This window comes from Tursiops truncatus, chromosome 2 (assembly GCF_011762595.2).
Source record: "Tursiops truncatus isolate mTurTru1 chromosome 2, mTurTru1.mat.Y, whole genome shotgun sequence".
NCBI classification, from domain to species: domain Eukaryota; kingdom Metazoa; phylum Chordata; class Mammalia; order Artiodactyla; family Delphinidae; genus Tursiops; species Tursiops truncatus.
In genome coordinates, this window is record NC_047035.1 from 112,411,242 (window position 1) to 112,438,609 (window position 27,368).

Consider the following 27,368-nt stretch of genomic DNA (forward strand, 5'->3'; position numbering starts at 1 on the left):
GTCCCTGGGTTATTGATTTGGGGACTGCCCATGTCATATGTTTTGGCCAATAGAATATGAACAGATGTGATGTACATCACATCTAAGCAAAAACTTGAAGCAGCAACACAAATTTGGGCCAGCCTTCTTGCTTCAGTGCTTTGTCAAGAGATTTCATATAAGGGTTGTTCCTTCAGTCTTGGTTCTGGAGGGGAGTCACAGGCTATTTCTACAGAGCTGACTCACAGTCTACAACATAAAGTCAGTAGGAAATATAAGTTTGTTATTTTGAGAAACCACTGAAATGCGGAGGTAATTACTACAACAAAGCTGAACACTGTAGAAACTGGTACCAGAAGCAGGGTGCTACTTTCATCACCACCACCACCAAAAATAATAAAAGTATGTGATGTAGGCGTTGAGGCCAGTTGTTTGGTCAAACAGGAGTCCAGGCGTTGAGGCTAGGTGGCAGACAGCAAGGAAACTGTAATGGCAAACCACATAGTGTAGTGGTAAATAAAACTGTTAGGTATAAAATATTAGACAACTTGGTGAAATGATTGGCCTCGTGATTGGCATCTAAGGTGGGAGACGGGCAGTCTTGCAGGACTGAGTCCTTAACCTGTAAGGTCTGAGTTAATTCTGGGTAGTGGCAGAATTGAGTTACCTTATAGGACACCCAGTCGGTGCCCACAGAGAATTGGAGAATTGCTTGGTGTGGAAAAACCCACACATACTTGGGAGTGCAAAAGTATTCAGTGAGTTGTGAGTAAAGAAAACAAATGTTTTCCTTTCACCCAGTAAACCCTTTCAGTGGAACAAAATGGCTTGGAGGGGAATTCCCCACAGGAAGAGACTAAGGATGTGGTCCCACGGAAGCCTGATCAGTTCAAGGTAATTGTATTGATGTCTAGAGAAAAATGCATATCTCAAAGAATTGAGGATATAGCTAGCGCATGGCACGTGGATCTGACTAAAATCAAATAGATAAGAAGACAAAAGACAACTTCCCAAACAATCCACAGACTGAGCTAAGGGTCTGTTACTCTTCTAGACCATCTTTGGGTGCCCAAAGTTCTGTAGACAAGCAGGCCAGGAAAGCTGCTCAGCACTTACCTCATTCCCCAGCTAAGAAGGGTACACCCTCCAATACTCTGTTCCAATACGGATGAACATGGTATATCGAAGGAAATACCTCACGGAGGGCATAGCCCATGGCCACGGAAAACAGCGGACTAGAGCGCCTCACACAGGACCAAAACCAGGGCCTAATCAAGGAACATCCCCTAGTGCCAAGAAAAGGAGGCCTCACTCTATTTACCCAAGAATATTCTTACAATTGCCAAGGACAATTGTAGTGTGATTGCTATGTGCCTCTATTCTTCCCCTTTCTTAACAGGAGGGTTTACTGTGGATAGCCTATCCCTGCTCCAACATTGTATGTTGGAGAGATGGAGGATGGAAGATAACTGGTCTCTGAGTCAAGAAAATCTACATACAGAAATGATGTAGAAACTCTAACGACTGAAAAAAATTCTTGGGGTATTTTTCTCGAGGAAGGGATAAATAAATCTAGTATGCAGAAGGGAAGAAAGTTAATATTTGTAATCAAGAGGACAGATTGTGGTAGATTATATTATTGTTCACTCTTTACCATGCCCATCCTTGGAAGAGGCTATACAGCCCTGCCCATTAATTTATAACTTGCCTATACCTCCAATGGGAACAATATTTGTCCCTGTGCCTCGCTAACTTTGAGCCTAGCCATGTGACATGCTTTGGCAGTCATGAAGCACTCCACACCTGAACAAAAGCTTTAAGAGGTACCACAAGTTTCAGCCGGCCCTCTGAGTTCTCAGTATCACGTAAATGGCAGGTCCAGACAGACGCTGCTCCTTCAGTCTGGGTCTTAGAATGAAAACATGTGGAGTAGAGCCCCTCTGCACAGGCAGCCCAGAGTCTATGTGTAATGTAATGTGGTTATAAGCCACCAAAATTTGGGGGTTATTTGTTGCTGTAGCAAAGTTGATTAATACAGAAATCAAATGAAGCAAAAGGTAAAAAGGGGAGGGATTCTGCAATGCGGAGCTATTATTTTGGTAGCTGAATATAGTGCAAGATGCCTGTGGTTATAGACTAGTGCAGTTAGTGAAGGAGCTATGTTTCTATAGCAGGTAGGGGTATGAGTAAATACAGATTACTAAAAGGATAAATAAGTTCAGTTTAGTTGTTGGAAGTGAGGTTGTGGCAAAAATAAAAATAAGGTTGCAAACCTGATAAATTAACATTTATTATTAATAATAAGCACTTCATATACACTTCACATAGTCCTCAACTATAAGCAAAAAAGGCTGTTATTACCATCTTCATTTTCCGTATAAAGAGAAACTTAGAGAAGTTTACTGACTTGCCAACGTTAAATAGCTACCAAGTGACACAGTAAAAATTCAAATTCAAGACTATCTAATTCTAAACTTCAATTTTTTTCTATACCATGCTGGCAAAAAAAAGGGTACAGATTATTTAATAATCATTCCATAGAAGGGTTACCTTGGTTTTATACTTTTTACCAGTTCTACAAAATGGATGCGAGAGAAAGCCGATACCATTAACTCAGTTCTAAGTCTGAATCCTATTAAATAAATATATTATTCATAATGAATTTCTTCTTTTATACTCTAAGATGTTCTTATTAATGTGACAACCAAGATTCCAAAATAATACACCTTTTATTTCTACTGAATACATTTTCTTAAATTCAGACTACAGTAATTCAGAATTTTGAAGATTCAGATTAAGTGATGGCCTAAATTTACTTTGCTGATATGAAAAGGATTTCTCAAGTAAATCAATAATGCATTAAAATGATCGGTGATGCATTTTAGATTAAAGGAATATTTTAAACACTTTATAAACCATTTAATAGCCCTTACCTCACCCATATAAACAAAAAATAAGAGTTTTTTAAATTATATAACACAAACTCATGGTAGAAAAATTATACAAGACTAATACATATTCAAAACAAAAGCAGCAAAGACAACCTAGCAAAACCATCATTAAGGGATAATAACAACTTTATATTTTGTTACACATGCTTCCTCATTTTCAATACCTAGATATATATTTACTTTTAAATCAAAATACACACATTTCATTTAAATGGTTATTCTTAATATGCGTTCAATAGAATTGCTTACAAATGAATGTTCCTAACTTGGAGAATTCCAAAGTGTATTCAAATATCAGTCTTTCTGGCTCCCCCTGCTGGACACTAAGAGAAGCTTTTTATTATTATTATTCAATTCGTTTGAACACTCAATCTCAGAGAAGCACTAATTTATCATTATTAAAAACATCTTTGGGAACTTGTCTGAACGTACAGTTTGGCCAGAAAGAGTACAATGGTCTATTGTTGAGGGCACTCGCTCCTACTAGCCAACAGGGATTAGGCATCAGAAAATCCGGGACTAAGTTCCCAGTAAGTTCCCAGCTTGATTACTTATTTGCTAACGACCTTGGTCAAATTATTTATTCCTTCGGAGCTTCAATTTCCTCATCTGCCAAATGAAGGTAATATCAACCACCTCATTAGTCATAAGGATTAGAGTTAACAGAACAAGTGCAAAATAAGTGGCAGTTAAGTATTATGCTGCCACCACCACCACCAAGGAGCTGAGTTGTGGTTACACAGCATAACTCCTTAAAAATTACTACACAGCAATCAAATGCAAAGAGATTAACTTTTAAAATGTAAACTTAATGTATTTACACTCTTTTAATAACTTCCTGTTGCTCTCAAAACCAAATCCTTAACATGACCTCTAAGATTCTTCACAGTCTGGTCCCTACTAACCTCTGAAGTGTAATCTTGAAGCTGGATACTCTTCTCCCAGCCCTCTAATCTCTTTTCATAGTGAAGTTCTTCAAAAGTACCAGGTTCCCTCACAGAGTAACTGATTACAGCATTTCCTTCCTCTATGATACTTAAAAATAACTCATTTTTTTAGATCTCAGCTCAGCTTTTGCAGAGACACTTTCTCTGACTTCCCAGACCGAGTCAGACCTTCACTATTATGTATATTATGGTATACCTCTCCTTCACAGAGCTTATTACACAGTGCTGTAGCTTTATAGTTAAATGTGTTAGCACTGTAATACTGTCTCCCCGCCTTGTCTGTCTACAAGTTCCTCAAGATCAGGGAGTAGCACTCCGTATCCTCACAACCTAGCCACTTGACTGCATAGAGCAGGCACTTAAGTATCTGTTGAGTGACTGAATAAACAAATTAACAGATAACTGAAATCAAAGAATTCTTTCTAAACCTGACTACTTCACATACAAAGGTAGCCATATAAATATAAAGCAACATTGTGAATATTTTCCTTTGTATTACTTCTCAGGCAAGCTGCTCATAAAGTCTGTTCATAAAATCTGATACACAATAATACACAGAAATATCTTTAACACATATACTCAAAGAAAATGTTGTGCCTTTCAAAGAGAAGAATTTTTAAGAGCACAGAGACCTAAACATATGATAGTCCTTTAACACTATTTGATTTAAATTTTTTTTAAAAATTAATGTCTGTGACTTGCTTTTGTAACAAATATTCAGCTGAAAATTTGTCTGAAATTGAGTGTTTTACACTGTACTACAGAGTTTTACTTTTCAAGGGAATCTGTGGTTGCAAAATAGTAGAGCTAGCAATAACCAGCTAAAAGGTGTGCTTCGTGGCTTCTTTCACAAGTATGCATATTGTACTATTTTAAACCAACACACACCTCCAATTGCCTTAAAGAGTGAGAACTTTTTATAGATTTAACTCCTTCCTTAAATAGTAAGCATTCCCAAGTATACAGTAAATTTTGGCCCCAAATGGCTTTTCCTCTATTCATTTATACCAAAGCCAGAAAACAAGGAAAGCTCCAACCAAAAAAAGCAACAAGGTTTGCAACACATCTCCTAGACTCAAATCTTATTTGATAGAATATTTGATAAATTTATTTGATAGCTGTATTAGATAGAGTTTTGTCTTTATTTGGTGATTTTACCAAATCCTATGACTGCAAAATAGCAATTGTTATTTTATCCCCACGAGCTGCACTGTGATGTACAGAAAATCTAAAAATTTCCTATGTTATCATTTAATCAAAAAATAGAAACGAAGAGTGGGAGCACAACTGAAGTACCTATGAACATACTGGGATGAGAGCAGAGGTGCATTTAAGAGGGAAGGTTTTCAGGAATTCAGGTACTGACCATGCAGGAACAATCCAAGGAAGATGACAGGGACACCAAGTCATCAAAATACAACAGCTTTAAACATTTGAATGGTATGACTCATTCCCACTCTTCTGATGCTACCTTTACCAGGCAAGCTTCTGATAAACTTGCTTCACTATAGGGGTAGACTGGATGGAGGTACCCAGCCCACTAGTCAGCTGCTTAGTTCTCATTATACAATAATAAGATGACACTTAATACCTCAATGGACTTTCAGTGTTCCTCAGCTTCTTCTAATTCAATCAAGATTGAGTTTCTGCTTAAACAAGCCTAATGTGAATTTATCAAAGTGACAAAAGGTATTTCCTGACAACAGGAAATTGGGTCTTCCCTAACAAAACTTTTAATTCAAACTTTTACAAGACATATAATACATGAGCAACACAGAGGAAAGTGTAAAAAACTGTGAATGGCACTGATTTTCTCGCTAGCTTAGAAGCATACTCTTTGCTGATCTTTTCATAATAAAACTAAATCTCTCCAAAATTCAGGTTTTAAAAGTACATACCCAATGATTCTCATTTACCTTGGCTTTAATTTTCTTCTGAACTAGAAATAAGATCACAGAGCTCAGTACATTGAAAAGCATGCAAACATTAATCTAGGTTGTAAGGGCACAATTTTAAGGAATAAACATTCAGAAAAATAATGGAAGGAAATAACCAAAGAGTTAAAAGCTATGGAATGTGGGATTAAAGAAGACTTGAATTCTTTATATTTTCTGTATTTTCTGAATTTTCAACAATGAATATTGTTCTATTCAAGCTTCTTTACTTGCAAGAAATAAAACACCCATGCAGTTGCCTTAAGAAAAATGGGATTTATCATAAAGATATACAAAGAGCTGCAAGAAAAATCTCACAGAAAACCATAGTTGAGCTGAGCCCTACAAAGTCTGGAGCTAGGGGTGGCCCTGGCATCAATTCTGTTCCAGGAACCTCAAGAAGATACTGAGAGGAGCTGCCCACCAATGCTCGGCCATATACGTTGTTCAATTCTAGTCCATCCATGTCTTCCACTCTCACTATCAGCCACAGACATGCTTCCTTTGCTTCCACCTTAAACTCCAAATTTCCTTCATTTTAAGCATAAGGCTGTGGTTAAGGTATAAGAGGGTTAGGAAACAGGCAGCTTTTGCTTAAGGACTGAATTTTACTTTTTTAGATTATGAATTGAATACATACCCATGGTTTTTAGAAAGAGCCAACAGTATAGAGAAGGCAATATAAAAAGGAAAAGGTTCCCTCCTCTTTCCTGGCATTTGGGGCGGGGGAGTACCCTATAAAAGGAAAATTAATATTTATGTTTCTAAAAATTGTAAAAATATTATTTAACTAAGAGCAATATCCATAAAGTTTTTCCTCACTTTATTACATAAACGATTGTACAATTAGAAAATGCACATAATCAAAACAAATAGGTTACTTTAAAATTATTTGACATAGCATCACATAGAAATAATATGAAGCACTATAAAACTGATTGGTTCCATTTTAAATAGATATTTTTTCTGAACTTTATTGTCCACAGAGCAGATAAATTTATATTGACAACCTATTTATAAATTATTTGAAATACTTCATCATGGTAGAAATATTTTCATTTCTAATACACTTTTCATCTGTCCTGCTCAGATTAAAGTGGCTAAAATGAATATAATTGAGAAAATGTTCTCAGAAACTAAAAACTCCAAATATACATTAAGGTAGTGACATTTAATTTACTGAATACCCTCAAACTGTCCTAGAACTTCTACTTGATATGGACAGCTATCTCAGATGGTGGTTTTCAAATCTTTTTAATTTCAGAAACTTTCTTCAAAGAAGTCCTGAAATAAACAAAGAAGAGCAGTTTCTCTTTGAAGGTAGGGTCCCTTTACTGGCTGTATTCTTCCTTTGTCCTCTATCACCTAAAATACTCCACAGGGCAGCTCAGCCAGAATGTAGCAGGCAAGCGATCTGCACCAAAATGACCTGGTGCATGTGTTTATTCAACATGCAGAATGACACCACTCTAAATCTAAACCCATCCCTTAAAGTGTGGTCCAGGAATATCTTTGAGAACCCCACACTCCTGTACCCCTTAAACACAGGAAACTATTTTTAAGAGTTTAATGAAGAATTTGGTGTATACTTTTCCAATTAAAATAAAAATCTCCACTAACCAAACTAGGATTATACTAATAGGCTGTCCTCCAACTTGCTTTTTTCACATAATGTATCTTGGATATCTTGACATGTCACATATATGTAAATATGGAGATTTTTCACAATCTAAATGATAATTTCTAAAGATTTACAATTTTCTATAATCAGAGAAACGTTTTAAAAAGGAATGAATAACAAATGTTTCAGTTTTGCTATTTTTGTTATTTTGAGTACTTTGAATTGATTTTAGAATTTAATGTTGGGGATTATAATATTAATATTGTACTGGAAGATACCTTTATGGGACATACCCTCAGTTTGGTGTTTGGAAGTTAACTGGCAGATTTCTAAATTGGTTAATTAGTTTAATTATAGTTTTCATGTTTTGGAAATATTTAATAACTCTTAAAAGCAATTTTGAATTTTTCATATATTTTACATCAGTAAGTAGCTGTATATGAAGAATAATTTGAATTTGGCATGAATAAGTAGTTTTCAAATTAATTAGTACACTTTAAGTGTTATAGTCAAATTATAGCAAACTATTCTAACAACTGTATTTCACTACACAATTGGAATTAAGATATTTTGTATTGATTTTAATAAAATGGTGGCATATTCAACAGCTTTCAAATAATACTGTGTATTTGAGAAATTATGGAGCTTAGTTAAAATTCAATATCTTTATTATCATCCTAACAGAGGACTGTAGTTATTTGTATTGCAGCGATTATTCTAACTGGAGTTAATAAATGCTCATGCTTATAACCTCTTGGCTGATGGTGACAGAGCTCATGACTTTGCTAAAGGCAGGGCTAGGCACTGTGTGTAATATGAGTTTCAGTTCACTGGTTCTCAAATGCTGCCTAGTGATACTCTCAGGCATTGTGAGAGGTATGAGGGTGGCTCATATCCATTACCATATTTTTCTGAGTTTCAAGGATGTTTAATGATGAGCAGGTCTGAGTTCTAGAACAGTTGTGGTGCTTTAAAATCATTACTGTTCTGAGCTGACAGACGAATTTGAATAGGTGGCTATCAGGGCTCAGAGTGTGAGAGTGTCTTGGAAGATTTTCTGTCCCTTTTGAGTGTAGCAGGACCCTATCTGGGAACCACTTCCATATTGTGAACAAATTAAGAAGAGCTGAACATTTCATCCAAAGTCTTATATAAAGTATATACATTGAAGAGAAAAATAACTGCGTTCTCTTGAGGTCAAAATCATAAACTTTATGTTACATTCTTTCTAATAAGTTTTATTCAGTTTTAAATTTGCACAGTATTTTTCTATATTTAAAAACACTTGCTAGGGCTTCCCTGGTGGCGCAGTGGTTGAGAGTCCGCCTGCCGATGCAGGGGACACGGGTTCGTGCCCCGGTCCGGAAGGATCCCACGTGCCGCAGAGCGGCTGGGCCCGTGAGCCATGGCCGCTGAGCCTGCGCATCCAGAGCCTGTGCTCCGCAACGGGAGAGGCCACAACAGTGAGAGGCCCGCGTACCACAAAAACAAAAAACACTTGCTAAATCTACATGTATACAATATAATTTTTTTTAATATAAGATGGTTAGTTATTTTTAAAAGAATATCTTTTGTACTTCAACCACAGCCTTTTACTTAAAATGTAAGAAATTTTTTAACAAAGAACAAGATCAGCCACAGTACTTAAACAGAAACCAAGCCACGTTCAGAGGTTCACTCCTACAAATAAATAATTTGCTTAGACTTTTCCAGTAATATAGATATAACACAGCCTCACACATTTTGTAATTTGTTATTCCCTGTTCACCTTTCTCCTGGAGTTATCCTTACTGTTTTGGGGGAAAGATGAGTTTTTAAATAGATCCATGAGTTTATTATTTTAAAAGGCCAATTTTTAAACATTTCATTATTTCTCAAGTGAGAGTATATGGAAAATGCAGAAGAAAGTTTTTAAATGGTCTACAATAAAATTAATTTATATTAATTAATGGCAATAAGAAGAACTATTATGGTTCTGTTTTGGGGGGTTGTTTTTGTTTTAGTTTCTGCATCCTGGACTATTAAATTAATCTACTAATTGGCCTCCCCACTTCTACCCTTGTCTCCCTTGTCTACTTGTAAGCTACATTCTACTCTTCACACAGCAGTCAGAATATTTTTTAAAACATAAGTCAGATCATGTCACTCCTTTGCTTAAAACCCTCTAGTAGTTAGTATTCTTGCCATAAATATTTAACCTGAAAGTAATTATTAGGAAGAAGTCAAGCAAACCCAAATCGTGGGATGTTCTGTAAAAGGCAAACAAACAAACGAAAAACTGGCCTACTGGACTCTTTAGATTGGGATCCAAACACAATCCAAAATCCTTACTAATATATGATCCAGACCCCCACGAGATCACTGATAAAATTTCCTTCCACTTTCTCCCCTTCACTCACTTCACTGCAATCTTCATGGCCTCCCTTCATGGTCTTTGAATTATGAAGGCAGCAAATACAATCCCATCTCAAGGCTTTTTAACAAGACTTCTGCCTAGAATTATTAGTAATTAGAGGAAAAAGCAGACTCCATTCCCTCCAAAAATCTTACTGTATCACAATGTATCAGTTTTCTATTGCTGCAAAACCAAACCCAGAGATTTAAAATAGCTACCACGTATTATTGCTCATGAGTCTACATGTCAACTGGGCAGTTCTGCTGTGCTGGGTGAGACTGAGTAATCTTGGCTATGCATGTGTCTGCAGTCAAATGGCCCAGCTGGTTGGAGGCTGACTGGTCTAGAATGGCCTCTTTCCCATGTCTGGTGATTGGCTAGATGTCTGTTGGGACAATAGGAGCAACTGGTAACCAGCAGTCTAGCCAGGCAAGCGTGGGCTTGTTCACAAGAGAGAACAGAAGCATGAAAGACCTTTTGAGACCTAGGCTCAACATCATTTCCAACATATTCTATTGTCCAAAGCAGGGCACACGTACAACCTATATTCAAGAAGCAGGGAAATAGGCAAAGTCACATTGCAAAGCCTATGGATAAAGGGAAGGGTATAGAATGGGGCCACTTTGTAATCAATCTACCACATATCATGACAAGAGCACTATTTCAAAATGCTGGTACATCTAAGATGTGGGGGTGACGGGAATGAAAAATATAAAGGATGATAAAAACTATACTTTGTTATAAATCCTATAAAGCATGGTTTCTCAACCTTGGCACTATTCAAATTTTGCACCAGGTAAGTCTTTGTTGTGGAGGGTGTGTCCTATGCATTGCAGGACGTTTAGCAGCATCCCTGGCATCTACCCACTAGATGCCAGTAGTACGTCCCCAAGTTGTAATAACAAAAAGGTCTCCAGATATTGGCAAATGTCTCTCAGGGAACAAAAATCGCTTGCAGTTGCGAACCACTGCTACAGAGGAATGAATTAAGGTAAAGACAACTTGGTCTTATTCTTGCCAATATAATCTAATTTTACTTTAAAAGGCCGTTCAAATGATTCTAAAATGCAAACTTTACTTACGGACATGTAAGATGTATACCAAATTCTTAACAGTTTACATATTAAAAATTCAAAACTTCATTGACAATACTTAGATTCCTGCTAATTTAACCAAAAATATTACCAGATTTTTGAAGTCAATATGAAAGACGTTAATTGTCAGAAGTTCAACTAAACTAACAGTACTGGCTCTAGGATTTGGTGTTGTACATATATAAACCCCAGATTGGTCTATTATTTATATTTTTATAACAAATAAAAATAGAAATAATAGAAATAAAAGAAATGGTGGTGTTTCTCTCCCAACCCCCAAATATAAAACTCTGTCTCAAAACTATAGTTCATGTCCAATCCTCCTCTCTTCCCATTTCAAGGCAATGGCAATATACCTCCCAATTCCACCTCTGACTTTAGCACCAATTACAAATGTGAAACACGCCAAGAAAACCTCCGTAATAAATTACAGGAGTAGAAAGTCTCAATAAAAGAAGGAAGAAAACAACAAATCAGAACATTCCCTGGGCATATTGAAAACCTAGCAGTCATAGTCATGAAATATTTATTGATCTAAACTGTTTTCACAATACTTACGTTCATAAAATGCTATATACGAACCAAACTGCCTCAGATACATAAACTAAATATTCTCTAACTTACATTCATGTACAAATCTGTGATAGCTCTGGCCAAGTGAAGTCATATATACAAGAACCAATTTAAAGACACTTTCTGGATTCTCTGGGTGAAAAAATAACAGTCTCTCCTTCAGAGAAAAGAAAAGAAAATGGGATAACTTGCTAACCCAGTGATGCACCAGTGAGCAGGGCTGCGACCAGGGAAAGGGGAGTGAAGTGCTTATGGCACAAATTTAAGGAAGGACTCACTCTAAGGGGCAGGCAATGAGCCAAAACATGAGGCAAGCACCTGCTGTTTTACTCTCACCTCCAGTCCATCAGGAATTGCACTTAACAGCAGAAACAGCACCCTGATTTCTGCATCCCCAAGGTCTGTCCTATACTAAACTTTGGCACTTACACCTTACTCATCATCTCTGTGACCCCTCAAAGAACCACAGGGCCTGCCTAATCTTCTAGTCTGACGGTACCAAACAAGGAACCGGGGAACCCAGCAGAAAGAGTCACCCACACGTATACAATTGGAACACTTAAGTTTTGAAGTTATGAAGGTTGGAAAAAAGAAGCATTCCAGGAGCTCCAAAACTCTGTTCTTTATAAAGTTGGCCTTGTGTTTAAAAGTGGTTTATAATTTTTAAGCATGCGTATTCACACTTTCAATGGAAATGTTATCATTTTCCACATCTTTTCCCAATTATTGCTATTTAACTGAATCAATGTCATCACCCAGGAACGCTGAAAAGCAATAGCATACCTTGTGGTTAACAATGTTAGTTTTAATAAAGCAGTTTCATACAAAAAATAAATATAGGATAGGGTTTCATCTTCATGATGCAATACTATTCTCTTCCTACTTATGGTCCTCTTCAATGCTACCGAAGAGCAGACACAGGAAGTTTATAAGTTAGAATCAACAAAAACCCTACATGATCACCTCACTGCATAAAACGAGACACTTCATTTGTTTTAGGAGTACACCCAAACACACCACCACACCCAGCAGTGTTTCTCAAGGGTCCTAAGTGGAGTTCCTTCCTCTTGTGACTCACCCTTTCCCACACTATGGAAACAGTTCAACAGCAGGAATGCAATTAGATCTAAGCAATTAGGAAAACTGCTGTCCCATCTCCTCAACTGTGCATAGAAAGAGCTCTGATTAGTAGAGCTTAACTTGTACGACCCCTTGCAATAAAGCTCTGTATTAAGGCTAAATCACTTCAAGTGGCTTGAAGACAAGTAATATTTGGAACAAGGCCTTTCACATCTTTATTTAAAAGCCATAAATAAGCAATTTAAATCTACCTTTCCTATGGCCATGTCTTGACCTCTACACGGAATCGCTTTTCCAAAACTGTGCAGGCCTGTGTGTTCCTCTCAACACAAGACAGCAAAAGCTATTTCCAAAGCAAATTAGTGATGTGGTGAATGTTAAGGAACATAGGGGTTTTAGTTTATCACCAACAGGTTCTTTCTACCAATGATCTTAATTACATATATTTAATAATTAAGCCAAGGGAAAACACTCAGAAGCTTTTCACGTATAACACTTACCAGTAAGAGCCTTTCAGGGCTATGAACTTGCATGTTCTCAGTAATAAATTCCCAAATAAAATTAAGTTCATAGTTTTACATAAATAAGTGTATTAAAATTATGTTAATATAAATATATTTTAATTACAAAATTTAAAATCATAACAAAGAAATGGAAAATAAAATTTCATAATCGATAACTATGATCATCTTTGTATATCCCCCACTGGTCTTTTCCCATGTGAATTTTTACATGACTATTATCAGGTTGTACCTATATTTTTTATTCTGATTTTTTTCACTTATAAGATTTTCATATCTTCCATAGAATTTCTTCATATAGCAGTATAGACTATGGCAAAACTGTCCTGCATTTTCTACTGCCATGTAAAAATTACTACAAACTTAGAGGCTTAAAAACACTTATTTATGAGTTCACAGGTCAGAAGTCCAAGTGGGGTTGACCGGGTTCTTTGCTTAGGGTCTCTCAAGGCCAAAATCAAGGTGCCAGCCAGGCTGGTTCTCATCTGGGAAGAATTCACTCCCAGGCTCATTCAGGTTATTGGTAGAATTCCATTCCCTGCAGCTATAGGCCTGAGGTCCCTGTTTCCTTCATGGCTGTCAGCCCAGAGCCTCTCTCTCAGCTCCTCAAGGCCCCTCGCATTCCTTCTCACACGGCCCCATCCATCCTCAAGCCAGCAACAACATACCAAGTCCCTCCTGTCCTTCAAATCTCTCTGCCTTCCAATTCTGCTGCAACCCAGAGAAAAGTCTGTTTTTTAATTCTCATATGATTAGAATAGGTCCACCTGGATAATTTCCCTTTTGTCTAACTTGAATTCCAGTGGTTAGTAACCTTAAATTACATCTGCAAAATCTCATTTACCATGTAATATAACATAACCATGGGCACAGTATCTCATCAAATTCAAAGACCTGGAGATTAAGGTGGGAAATCAGGGAAGGCCATTTTTAGAATTCTGCCCACCACGTCTCTGTCACAATAGAAAATGTATTTCTAACTGTGGATTATATAGTCAAAAAGCTTAAAGGTCATCTAGCCGCTGGGCTAGAAAACTTTAACATCCTTTCGAATCCTAAAATGCTAAAATATCTAACATTTAAACATGTTAAGGAAATAAAGTGTAAGGTTATTTTAGTAAAGAAAATAAAATTATATGAATTTAAAAATTAGTTAAATTGAAAAAGGAGCTGAACTTTCCCCTAGTTTAAAAAAAAAAAAAAGACATGTTTTTGCAAAATTGTCACCTTTTGGAGCCAATTTTCTAGTTACACCAAAAGGCGAAGCATGAATGTGGAAACAAAGGTTAGCACCAAATCATAATGCCTGGGTGAACCAGAAGCAAAGAACTCTGAAACCAGTGATAACTTCTATAGTACAAAACTCTAGGTTGATCCTTGCTATAAAGAGTAGAGGAGGGGACTTCCCTGGTGGCGCAGTGGTTAAGAATCTGCGTGCCAAGGCAGGGGACATGGGTTTGAGCCCTGGTCTGGGAAGATCCCACATGTCACAGAGCAACTAAGCCTGTGCACCAGAACTACTGAGCCCACGTGCCACAACTACTGAAGCCCACATGCCTAGAGCCTGTGCTCCTCAACAAGAGAAGCCACCGCAATGAGAAGCCCGGGCACCACCACGAAGAGTAGCCCCCGCTCACCACAACTAGAGAAAGCCCGCGTGCAGCAACGAAGACCCAACGCAGCCAAAAATAAAAATTAATTAATTAATTAAAAAGAAAAAAAAGAGTAGAGGAGGTAAATGGGCCAAATGAAAACCTAGCTCATAGACTGTCTATTCTACCCAAGGTTCATTATGGAAAACTAAGACTAAGGATACAACCCTGGGATCAGGCTGGCAAGGCATTTCAGAGTGATTCGGCCAGCTGAGTTTGGTATGAGATAGTCCCCATGCCCACCACATAAATCTAGCTAAAAAAAAAAAAAAAGGAAAGGGGAGGGAAAGGAAGGAAGGAAGGAAGGAAGGAACCAAACCAAACTGAACCAAATCTGGCCTATAGAAGGTGCTAAATCAGTATCTGTTGAATGAAAGTAGAATGTAATAGACCATAAATGTTTGTTAGCCTTCAGGAACTGCCCCCCTCTGGACAGAGAAGAGAGCTCTTTCTAAATCTCAGCTACTAATGGGCTAAACACTGCTAATAGCCTGCCAATAGGCTGACACTGGGTCCAAGGTGGGGCAATCTTCAAGGGGACTGGATAGCAGTTCCTGGGAGCGAAAGAAGAAAATGAGGGCAGACAATAAAAGTGCTAAGACCAAAAAAACGTCTGAGAAATAGGAGTGGAAGTGAAATTTTTAGTCTCAGAGTAACTGTAATTTATACAATGGCAAATATACAAGTAGATAGAATGTCCCTCAGCAGAATTCCAAAGACTTGTTCCCAGCAAAATAAGTGAGATTCTGCCTATTTGTATTAACCAGTGGAAAGAGTATATTGATAGCTATGAATGATACCACGGAATGAGAAGCTCATACAGTTGTAAATATAAAACACTAACTGTAGCTTCAACTGTATCAAACGCACACATAACGTCTTCCTCAGGTGGCAAAACACTCTAAATCAAGGGTTCTTATTCACCTCTGCTTACAATGATTATTAGCATAGCAAGTTAAGCTTTCAAAACTATTTTTCAAACAACATCATCAGAACTTTGAGCTATTCATCCAAATTGACTATGAATCAGTGTACTTTAAAACGAGGCTAAGTTGCTACCATAGGAAGATGGAGACAGTGTTCTCCCCGCCCCCCTTGTGAGTTATTACCTCCATTCTGGGACTGTACCTTCCCCACACTGCATCAGGCGCAGGGGACTTAGTGGGACTCGCTCAAGGCTAGCAGGCAAGGGCTCTGACCACTTGTCTGTTGACTGTGTGGCTGGCAAGTCACAACTTCTCTGGGTCTCAGGTGACCCATGTTTCTCTAATGGATGCCTCTTCTCCATCCCTTCCAGCATTGTTATGATTCAGGCCCTCACTAATCCTTGCCTACGGTAGTACACTCATAAACAATCTGCCCACCTCAAATCCATCCTGAACAGAGCGACCACGGTAATCCATCTAATAAAACACTTTTGATCATATGACTCGCCACTTCGGCATACACAGGACAAAGTCCAACACTTAACAGTGTAGCGTATTTTAAGCCATTCCAAGATGGCTTAACCCCAACCTCCCCTCCTGCCTACCTCCCCTTCAATCCCCTTGCCTATTATTTTGGTGGCAAAAAGGTAAGCTGACAATCCAATTGCCCCTTCCTCCAACTCTGACATTTCCCCTCTCCATGCCTCTGCTCTTGGTGTTCCCTCTGAAAGAAATTTCTTCTTTCCTGGATCACTCCTACCCACTTCTTTTAAGTTTCAGATCAAGAGCCTCATCCTGCAGACTGGTGGTGGCCAGGGGGCAGGGGAGTTGGGAAGCAACTGCTTAATGCATACAGCGTTTTCTTCTGGAGTAATAAAAGTTTTGGAACCAGACAGAGATGGTGCTTACACAATACTGTTAATATACTATATGCCACTGAATTGTTCACTTTAAAGTGATTACTTTTATGTTATATGAATCTCACCTCAATTTAAAAAAAAAAAAAAAACTGCAGCAGCAGCTCCCCCTGCAAAAAAACCTTCACCAACTCCTCAGCCCCAGATTGGATCAGCACCTTGTACATTCCTCTATCACAGCAGTTATTACTTTATATTATCCATTTATAGAGCTCCCATACAGTATTTTGAGCCTCTTTATCTTCCTCATCTTCTCATCCCCCAGTGCTTAGCCTAGGCCCTCAAGAAATATTTTTTTTAATAAATAAAAAAAATAGAGATACCATTTACCTCCCTTGGGGCAAAAGGCTAGGGCAGATGATCTTTTGAAGATCTAGGTTATATAAAAGCCTATGAGAGAGCTTCCCTGGTGGCGCAGTGGTTAAGAATCCGCCTGCCCATGCAGGGGACATGGGTTCAAGCCCTGCTCCGCGAAGATCCCACATGCTGCGGAGCAACTAAGCCCATGCACCACAACTACTGAGCCTGCGCTGTAGAGCCCGCGAAGCCCGCGCACCACAACGACGAGTAGCCCCTGCTCACCACAACTAGAGAAAAGCCAACTCGCAGCAACGAAGACCCAACACAGCCAAAACCAAAATAAATAAAATAAAATTTTTTAAAAAGCCTATGAGATCATGTATTAATTGGAAAGAAAAAGATCAGGAAAGACTGCTATTCATCTGGTTATAAAGGATAAAAATGGAATGACCTCTGGTGAGATTTTTTCAGTGAGTAATAGTAAGAACTAACATTTATTGAGCTAATTGCAATTATTAACCCCATTTTCCAAATAAGGAAACAAATATATTTAAGTAACTTGCCCAAGGTCATAAAGCTGGTTACTGGGAGCAGCAAGATTCAAGTCCAAGTCGTCCAGACTGCAGACCTTGACCCTTTAACACTAACACACCAACCTGCCCCTTCACACTGCTCCAGGCATAGTTTCAAGAGCTATGAACGGACAGTCTTTGGCCCACAGTGTGCCTTTTCTAAGACTGAGAAAACACTCCATTTTCCACATTTATCTACTTATCCATTGCCATGAATATTGTTTATATTTCATAGCGTTTTTAAAATACAGAATGTTAATTTTTTAAAAGAATCCAACAGTCAAAAAAAATAAAGGTGAATCATAAAGTAGATCTCCCATTAAAAAGACCTCTCACATGTCAGTCAGCAAGTGTTTATGGGCTATTCCTCATGTACACAGCAAAGATCAGAGTATGCCAGCCTCACTAGAACCACACACAGAAAGACTTCCCCACTGTAGACTCATTTTCACGGTACCCCAACCTCTGCATAGGGTAAGTATCTTGTGGATAAGAAAACCACAGAATAACAAAAACCAGCTAGAAGAAAAATTACACATTCACTTTTTTAGTTGAGAAAGCATGATTGTTTTACGTCCTTCCCCCCACCTTTAAAAATGACACAATCTGGTAAGAAAAAAATTAACCAAAAGTCAATGAGATTTTTAAAAATATATTTGTGCATCTGAAAGGGAAAACTTTACTACAGAGGTAATGTCAAGCCTTGACAACATATCAATAAGGTCAATATTAAAAACATATCATTTCCCCCCACCCCAAAAAGCATATACCCTTTTAGACACACATGTATACACGCACACACACGTGTGCACGCACATACACACACACCCCTCTCCAGAGAGTAAGCCAACAATTCTTAGTTCTATTGGATTCTCAGGACTTACTTTACCCATACATCCTCCATCTAATGCTAAAACCAAGGATGATGGGATAATATACTGGGTGAACATACAAATATACACAACAACAAAAGGCAAAAGGGATACAATATGACAGTATCAATATCAAACAATGTAGAATTCAAGACAAAAGTTATAATGGGACAAATTACAGATTTTTATAATCACTAGTTACACTTTAAAAGAATATAAAGTAGCCAGGAAACTTAACGTATCAATTATCACAAAATTAAGTACATAAAGCAAAAACTGTTTGAAATATACAGGTGAGAGGACAGAAACACAACTATAGTGAAAGACACACTACTCTCAAAGCTACAATAGGCCCAAAACTAAAAAACTAGCAAAACTAAAGATATAAAGCTCTTAAAGATCAATATGAACAAGGCATCAACAGAAAAAATGGTCAAATAACACGAATAGACAATTCTTAAAACAAGAAGTGAAAGTGCCAATAAGCATAAAAATATCACCACACTCCCTAGAAATTAAAAACACAGATTAAAGCAAGAAATTTTTTGGTTCATAAATATGTTTTAAGTAATAGGATCCATTATTGGAAGGGTGTGTGGAATGCAACAATTTTATACACTGCTGGACGGGACACAAATTGGTTTTGAGACTTACCATAAAAGGCCTTCCTTTTGCCCAAACACCCCACCCCACAATTTTTTTGGTCTTTGGCTTAAGGTACAAATCCCATAGCTTTAAATTTTAAATTATATCAGTTCACAATGGTTAAGGACACGGGTTCCAGAGTCAAGCCACCTGGCTCTCCACTTATTAGCGATAGCACCTTGGGCAAGTCAATTATTTAACTGCCATCTATAAAATGATGGCAATAGTACCCACTTCTTAGGGTTGCTGTGAGGATTATGTGAGTTCATGTAGAGCACTTAGAACAACGCCTGGGACATACATGCTCAAAAAATATTGACTATTGGCACTTGGACTTCTTATAAGTTATTTCTATTTAAGTAAATTCACTAGCATTTACTGAGTTCTCCTAATGGGACATTTGTATCTGCTCAAGTCATTTCCAATTACTTGTAATTTTAAGTAAAAAGTTTCTTAGAATTAAATATGATTCAAAAAGACATACATATCATTACTGCGGCAGTAAGGTAATTAAATGCTGACTAAATAACAAAGAGGCACTATGAGATCTTTAAAAATAGCCTAACCTGTGGTTTATGATCTGGTGAATAGAATTACAATTGACTTGTTTTGTTCTTTATCTTCAACTATATTTTGTTTTCTACAATGAGCATGTATGACTTTTATGGGGGAAAAATAAGATTTTTAAAAACAACAGATAGCCATTTATCCTCACTGGTTCAGTCAGGCTACTCTCAGTCAATCTACTCTCTCTCAAGGGCACTTGCCAGTCTGATTCAATTATATAAATACAGTTCATCAAATCCCATCCTAGGTCAGAGCTTTAGTCACTCAACTGTATCAGTTCGTGTTTTACACTTCATTTTGGAGACTATACTATGTGGAAATAAATTAGTCCACATCAATAATATTCAGGATTCCTGAGAATAAAAAAAGCCCAACAGACAAAACTGTTTTTATAACTATAAACAAGTGAGTTTATTCTTGTGTTTTTGTGCTATATTTTTAAACCTGGAAGAGCTATTACTCTTTCTAACTATGTAAAAGCTATACAAAGCTTTTAATTGTTTTATGATTTAGGAAAAGGCAATATGCATGTATTAGCCTATCATTCTGCTTATAATTTCAGGAAGTACATTTCAACGATCTATTTGTAGGCAAATTGCCTACAGAAATCAATTTGACTTCTCTTGCATAGATAAGCTCATGCAGGTGGAAATTTTCAACAATCTGTTATATGCCTTATGTGAGGTTAGACAAATGCTTGCATAATCTGTAACAGGACAGTAAAGGTTTCCATATGATAGACATGAAACACAGAATACGTGAGTTATGTTTAAATCTAATATTCTGGGATCTAGATTTCTTCACCAAGGCTACAACCATAAGTTAAACAGGGTTAATGAGAACAAAATTTTGCTGGCTAATTTAGCTAATTCTAGGGGGGAGGGGATAAGACAGAAAATGAACTTGTTAAGTTATTAACAGGATAATTTCTGAAGATGAAACTTTACTAACTCCAGTCAGAGATCTCTCTAAATGACAGTTTAAACTTGTCAAGGAATTCAAAGTTTTAATTCAAGGTAAAAAACAAAAAGGAAAGAAAAATCTTCCTTTGACTATCCCCCCAAGCTGTCACCCTATAATTCCTTACTTTCACTGAAATTCTTGTCAATAACTCATCTGCACCATCCCTTACCAGAACACCAAAGTTTGTTTTCAAACCCGATGCTCCCACAATAGGCAATATCATTTCACAGCTCCACACCATTGTGCTCACTTCTCTTTTGCCTGCAGTGCCCTTCAAACTGTCTGTCTGGCCCAGGTTCAAGCTTCTCCTTTCTACCTTTATCCGTGACCCTACCCTACACATCTGTGCTCTCACAGCAATTTATACACACCTATTGATATATTATGGCTCTTAACATACTGTAATATTGTTATTTTATGTCTAGTTCTCTTAAAATTCATGAAGGCCATGACTTGATCTTTCTTATTATAGAAACTTTAGAACATATACAAAATAGTATCACAAAAGTAAATACAGTAGTATCATTACCCAACCACTACAATAATTATTAACTCACAACTAATCCTATTTCAACTATACCCCCCACTTACTTCTCCCACCCACCCACAGATTATTTTGAAGCAAATTCCAGACTTCACACCATTTCACCTGTAAATAGTATACTTTTAAATTGTTTCCCTGAAAGACAGACCTCTTTATAAACATGACCCCATTACTACCATTGTCACACTTGAATCTTTTAAAATAATAATTCCATAATATCAACACAAATCCAGTTGGCGTTTACATTTCCTCAATTGTCTTATAAACTTTTATTTTTACAATTATTTAATCAGGGTCAAATGAAGTCTACCATTGTGATTAGTTAATGTCTCCTAAATCTCTCTCAATATCTAGATTTCTCCTCCATTTTTTTTCTTCTTCTTATAATGTATTTTTGAAAAAACTAGGCCATTTGTTCTAGAGTTTCCCATGATTAGAATTTTGCTCATTGCATCCCCATGTTTCTCTGTCTTCTGTATTTTCTGTAAAATGGTGGTTAGCTCTAGAGGTCTGTCATATTCAGGTTTGGCTTTTTTGGCAAGACTGTTACTTAGTAGAAACGAATATTTCCATCAGGAGATAAATTATGTCCAACTGTCTTTTTTTTGAGACATTAGTAGCTACTCATAAATGACTGTCTGATTCTATAGCCATTAATTCATGGGGAGCTGTAAAATTGTGATATACTAATTCTATCGTCCCTTCTTCATCTATTAGCTGGGGTAAAATACCTGTTATAAAAAAGAAACTTCCCCTTATTGAGTATTTGGTTACCCTGAGAAAAAGCCCAAGTTTCATTCTTTCTCTTTATTTTCTGGATCTTAAAAGAACACATCAGTTCTTTATTATGAACTCAAAGATTTATTAAAGAATTCAGTCCAGTGCCACATTATCCTTATTGATGATCAAACAGGCCCCATCACTGGTCGCCTCTTCAAGTTGGCTCCCTCTCGAGTCCTGATCTTTGATAACTTCTTTGCCTTCTAGTGTGACAAAGGATGCCATGCTCATCTTGCACATTTTCTGCTCCCAACTTGGAATTATCCATCTCTTCAAAGATGACCTAATTATTAATTCAGTCTTGAGCCTAGCTCATGTGTGCCATAAATGTTTCCCAAACTAAACAAGGCAACTGCCTTATTATGAAACTAATGATTTTAAACTTGAAAAATGTGTATGATGCCCAATAAATAAATGCACAATCATTACTCCACTCTTATTAAAAGAAGTAATTAAAATGCTTAACTACTCATCATTTAAGTTCTTGGACTCATTATGTACTAAAAGACATACCAAAGCAACTCAACCCTTCTGATTTGGTATTATAATAAGGTTCAGCAATTAAAGTCAGCGTGATGACCTGGGCAAAACTGCTGCTGGGCTGAAATCCAGAAGTATAAAAAGAGGGCTTCTTTATTGTGATCTTCCTTCAAGAACCACGAGAAATACAACGCAGGGGTAACCCTAGGAAACTGTCTGAATAAAGCTTTAATTAAGGTAAACATTTTTAATTAAAGGTTGGCATCTTTAATGAAAATGAGTAAACACCGCTCAATTAAGTATCATGAGTTTAAACTAAACATAACTATTTGTGATCTTAATTTTCACATTACCACAAAATCATCAATATAAGAATAACAATAACATCCTTTCAAACACGCCCATATCCCTGAGTGGAAACACAAATGCTTCATTCTCGAAATCACAACTAAAATCATATTTAATCCTTTATGCTTTCTAAATAATCTCAAACTTCTACTCTTGGTGGGAACCAAAAGAAGTTTTTTAAAGATTTTTCAGTTGTTATATTTGTAACTCTAAGTTCTTTTAGAAATACCGAAATTTTCTCAGGGTACTGAGACATTACGAAGATGCTTTAGAACATACTTGGTTGCTGATTTATAAAATTCATTGCCCCATTTTAACAGAAGCCTAAAGAAAAGGCAGCAAAAATAATCACTGAAGAAACTCCCAGGTCAGAGATTACCAGTATAGGTACAATTTAAAGTAGAACCCCCTTCCAAAATGTCTCCTTGCAATACTGCTTTGCAGTTTAATTACTACTCAAATTTCCTAATCTGAACTAGGTGAAAATAAAACAAGCCTATTCTCACTGTACATATAACTGTACACATAACTGACTGTATATATAATTGACTAGATCTGATATAGCATTTACAGTCATTTTTTTTTTAAATTACCACTCTTACTTTTTTTTTTTTTTTTTGGCTGCGTTTGGGTCTCCGTTGCTGCACGTGGGCTTTCTCTAGTTGTGGCGAGTGGGAGCTACTCTTCATTGCGGTGTGCGGGCTTCTCATTGTAGTGGCTTCTCTTGTTGCAGAGCAGGCTTCAGTATGTGCAGTATGCGGGCTCAGTAGTTGCAGCTCACAGGCTCTAGAGCACAGGCTCAGTAGTTGTGGCACTCGGGCTTAGTTGCTCTGCGGCATGTAGGATTTTCCCGGACCAGGGATCGAATCCGTGACCCCTGCATTGGCAGGAGGATTCTCAACCACTGCGCCACCAAGGAAATCCCTACAGTCATTTAATTATCCCTTTCAGAAACCCGAAGCTCCAATTTAGTAATTAAAAATAAATCTAACAACAAAAATTGTCTTATTTTATGATCAAAAGCTACAGCTATCTCCAGATTTAGCTAGTAAAGGACTCTCAAATATATTCTATGCACAACTTATAATTGTGAATTATATTTATTTATATGTGTATAAACACCCTCCCATTTAGTGAACTCTAAACTCATTGACATATTTATAACCACGGTACTACCCAGAATATTTGAAATGCCTTATATAACATATAACTATAATTTAGCATGTTAAGCTAATATGCTATATTTCACATATGATAATATCATAAAATATTTACATACCTCAGTCTATTTCTAATGTGTCTCCAGATAAGCTTAAATAAATACATGAAGAAAACTATTTATGAAATACACATTTTAACATTTTTTCTCAAAGTTGTACAAATCGTGATCATTTCCCTGATGATTAAATGAACGCTTTAAGATTCAAAATAGGTAGCCACGAGGGGAAAGTGGAAGAGAAAGAAGAAAGCAAGATGTATACCTCTTACCTTACACCAGAATAAATTCTATATGGATCAGAGAGTTAAATGTAAAAATGAAACAACGAACAAAAAACTAGATGAAACCAGGGAGATTTTTCTCTTTTTTTGCTTAATATTGTAGAGTGGAAAGGCTAAGATTTAACATAAACTTAAAAAGTCACAAAATAAAAGGTTGATAAATTGTACAAAAATAACTACACTCTGCATAGCAAAAGCCACCATAAACAAAGTCATACGACAAACAACCAATTAAGAAAAAACATTCATATTAAAAAGTATTAAAAAATCCCTCGTGGCGCAGTGGTTAAGAATCTGCCTGCCAACGCAGGGGACACGGGTTCGAGCCCTGGTCCAGGAAGATCCCATATGCCGCAGAGCAACTAAGCCTGTACACAACTACTGAGCCTGCGCTCTGGAGCCCATGCGCCACAACTACTGAGCTCGCGTGCCACAACTACTGAAGCTCGCGCGCCTAGAGCCTGTACTCTGCAACATGAGAAGCCCACGCACTGCAACAAAGAGTAGCCCCCGCTCACCGCAACTAGAGAAAGCCGGCGTGCAGCAACAAAGACCCAATGCAGCCAAAAATAAATTAATTAATTTTAAAAAATAAAAGGTTAACTTCCCTGATATAAAGTACATACAAATGAATAGGAAAGAAATCAACAACCAAATAGAAAAATGGAAAGGGTAAACTGTTCACAGAAAAGAACATGGAAGGAGATTTTAAAAATATGAAAAGATACTCAACTTGACCCATAATAAAAGAAATACAAATTCAAACTATCCTGAGATACTGTATTTACCTATCAGGCTGGCAAAACTTAAAAATCTGAGCGAACTTTAAAGAAAAGCATGGGAAGTGATAATTGCTCACACGTTGGGTACATGATGCACAGAGGAAATTTAACAACGTTCTTTAAAATTACATATGCACATATCCTTTAACCCACCAATCCCACTTTTAGGAACTGATCCTACAAGTATGTATATACACACACACACACACACACACACACACACACACACACTTGAAATATATACAGGTTTATTCATCATAGCATTTTTTATTATAGCAAAAGATTCGAATGGGGATGCTCTGAAAGGGCCTACATACTGGAGTTTAAAAAAATATATGGAACAGCGGGTACAATGTGTTACCATTTCTATAAAGGGTGAATACTTGTATTAATATTTGCTTGTATATGCTAAACTCTCTCTGGAGGGATATGCAACCAATTGATAACACCATTGGCCTCTGAGGAATGGTGGGGGGCAGGCAGAAAAACTGAAGGACACAGGTGGGAGAGGGGTTTTTTGCTGTAAATAGTTTTGTTCCTTTTAAATATTAAGCCATGTACTATGTTACCTATTCAAAAGCAAATAAATAAAATTTAAATATTTTTGAAGGCAAAAAGATTAAAAAAAAGATGCTCAGTCATAACAATACATACACATGTGACCAAATAGGACATTAGAGATTATGGTTTATAGACTGAAAAGCAGAAGGAATCTATTTCCCTTGTAAATGCATTGTACTCTATCAATGCTTGGTTTGGTTTTATTAGTCATCACACTCATTTATTTTCATTTGAATATTTTACAAAATTTATTTGAATATTTAACTAATACTGAGAGATGTTCACTTTTTCTAAGCAGGTAGATTCTATTTTTTTATATACCATATATTTCTCTTTATTTTTATGCCGTTATTTTAAGAAAAATAACAGAATGCTCAGTGTAACAAATGCTGAAGATTTAAGCTCAGAGAGATGCGCTTCATGTGCCAAATGTATAAAGTGCAAACTGGCATGCTGATAATACCAATAACAACTAAATACTCCGTATTTCTAGAAGAGGAAACAGGCTAAAATTAAGGTGTACAAACCTAGAAATGGGATGTGAATCCTTGTGCAAACCAAACGGGTATAATACTGTTAATAATCCTAGAAAAGTGTATCTTTAAAGCTGAAAACAACCTGCACTACAAAGAAGTTGTATCTTTAACTCAACTACCTATAGTGACCTCTGATATCGCTAAATGACGTTTCTGCCAATTATTTTATTTTAAAAAATAATGTTAAAGTAATCATTCCTTCTATGGGCTAATTAAACAATTTCATGCTTTATTAAACAATATCAAATCATCAAATATCATGCCATCTGAAGCTATCCCTTTTTTTTTCTTTGTTTTTTTCAGTTGGGAATTAAAGAGCCAAGTTTCGCCACAATTTCCTTTAAGTCCAAGTAAAATCATCCTAGAAGTAGTCAGGTGGGGAGAAAGGCACAGTTCTGAATTCACTCAAAAGCCAAAGCAGATTAATTAGTATTCTCATAAAAAGCATATAATCATTGGGTAAAACCTATGTAAACTTATTAAGGTCCATTTTAATTACTCCAAATGGGCATTTTGAGCATTACATCTCGTTTACGTTTCTGACTCTTCCAAGACTTTTAAAATAACGTTTATTCTAATAATACAGAATGCTGGTGATATGGCCAACTCTTCTAACTTGCCAAATTATCTAAATCCCAACATCTGCAGTCAGGCTGTTTCTCAAGATTTCTGTTCTCCTGCCAACTTAAGAGAGGCCCTGAGAACTTCTTAGCGTGCACACTGAGGCCGGGCTGCAGATCTGCGCCGAATGGAGGTCTACACAGGTCTGTCCCACAGGTGAGACTTACACGGTCCCACAGGACAACCACCTTCACTTCCAGGGTCACCACCCATTGGGGGCGTTGTCTTTACAACTACGCTCGATTCCATCTGCCTCACTCAGAAATCAAACTTTCCCAGGGACCTCGCGACAGCGTCCAGGACACGACTTCCACCCAGCCCGGCAGCGCTCACCCACGGAAGGTCCGGAGTCCGGGCGGGGCGGCGCCAGGTCCATTGCCCTGTCCACCTGGACTGCGGGGCGCCAAGCCCCCGCCCGGCCCGCAGCTCCGGGGACAGAGGGGCTCCCGCCTGGGCCCCGTGGAATCGCGCCGAGTCAGAGCGCGCGTGGGATACGGGGGCCAGCCTGGGAGAAGGGAGGGGCTGGGGTCGCCGGGGAAGGGCCGGGATGGGGGACAACCCCGAAAACCGAATTGAGGAAGAGGGTGCGATCCAATCCCGAAGGCCAGGAGCTGGGAGACCCCGGGATGAGGGGCGGGAAAGGGATCCGTCGAGGCCCGGGGGCGGCGGTGGGCAGGGTCCCCAGGGTCTCCGGGCCGACGCGGAGC

At 37.5% G+C, this 27,368-nt stretch overlaps 1 protein-coding gene across 3 annotated transcripts in view; it reads right to left on the reverse strand.

Moving 5' to 3' along the window:
- The window catches only part of UACA (uveal autoantigen with coiled-coil domains and ankyrin repeats), a 98,419-nt gene that overhangs the window by 58,823 nt on the left and 12,228 nt on the right, over positions 1-27,368 (reverse strand). The gene's annotated exons all lie outside the window — the stretch shown is intronic.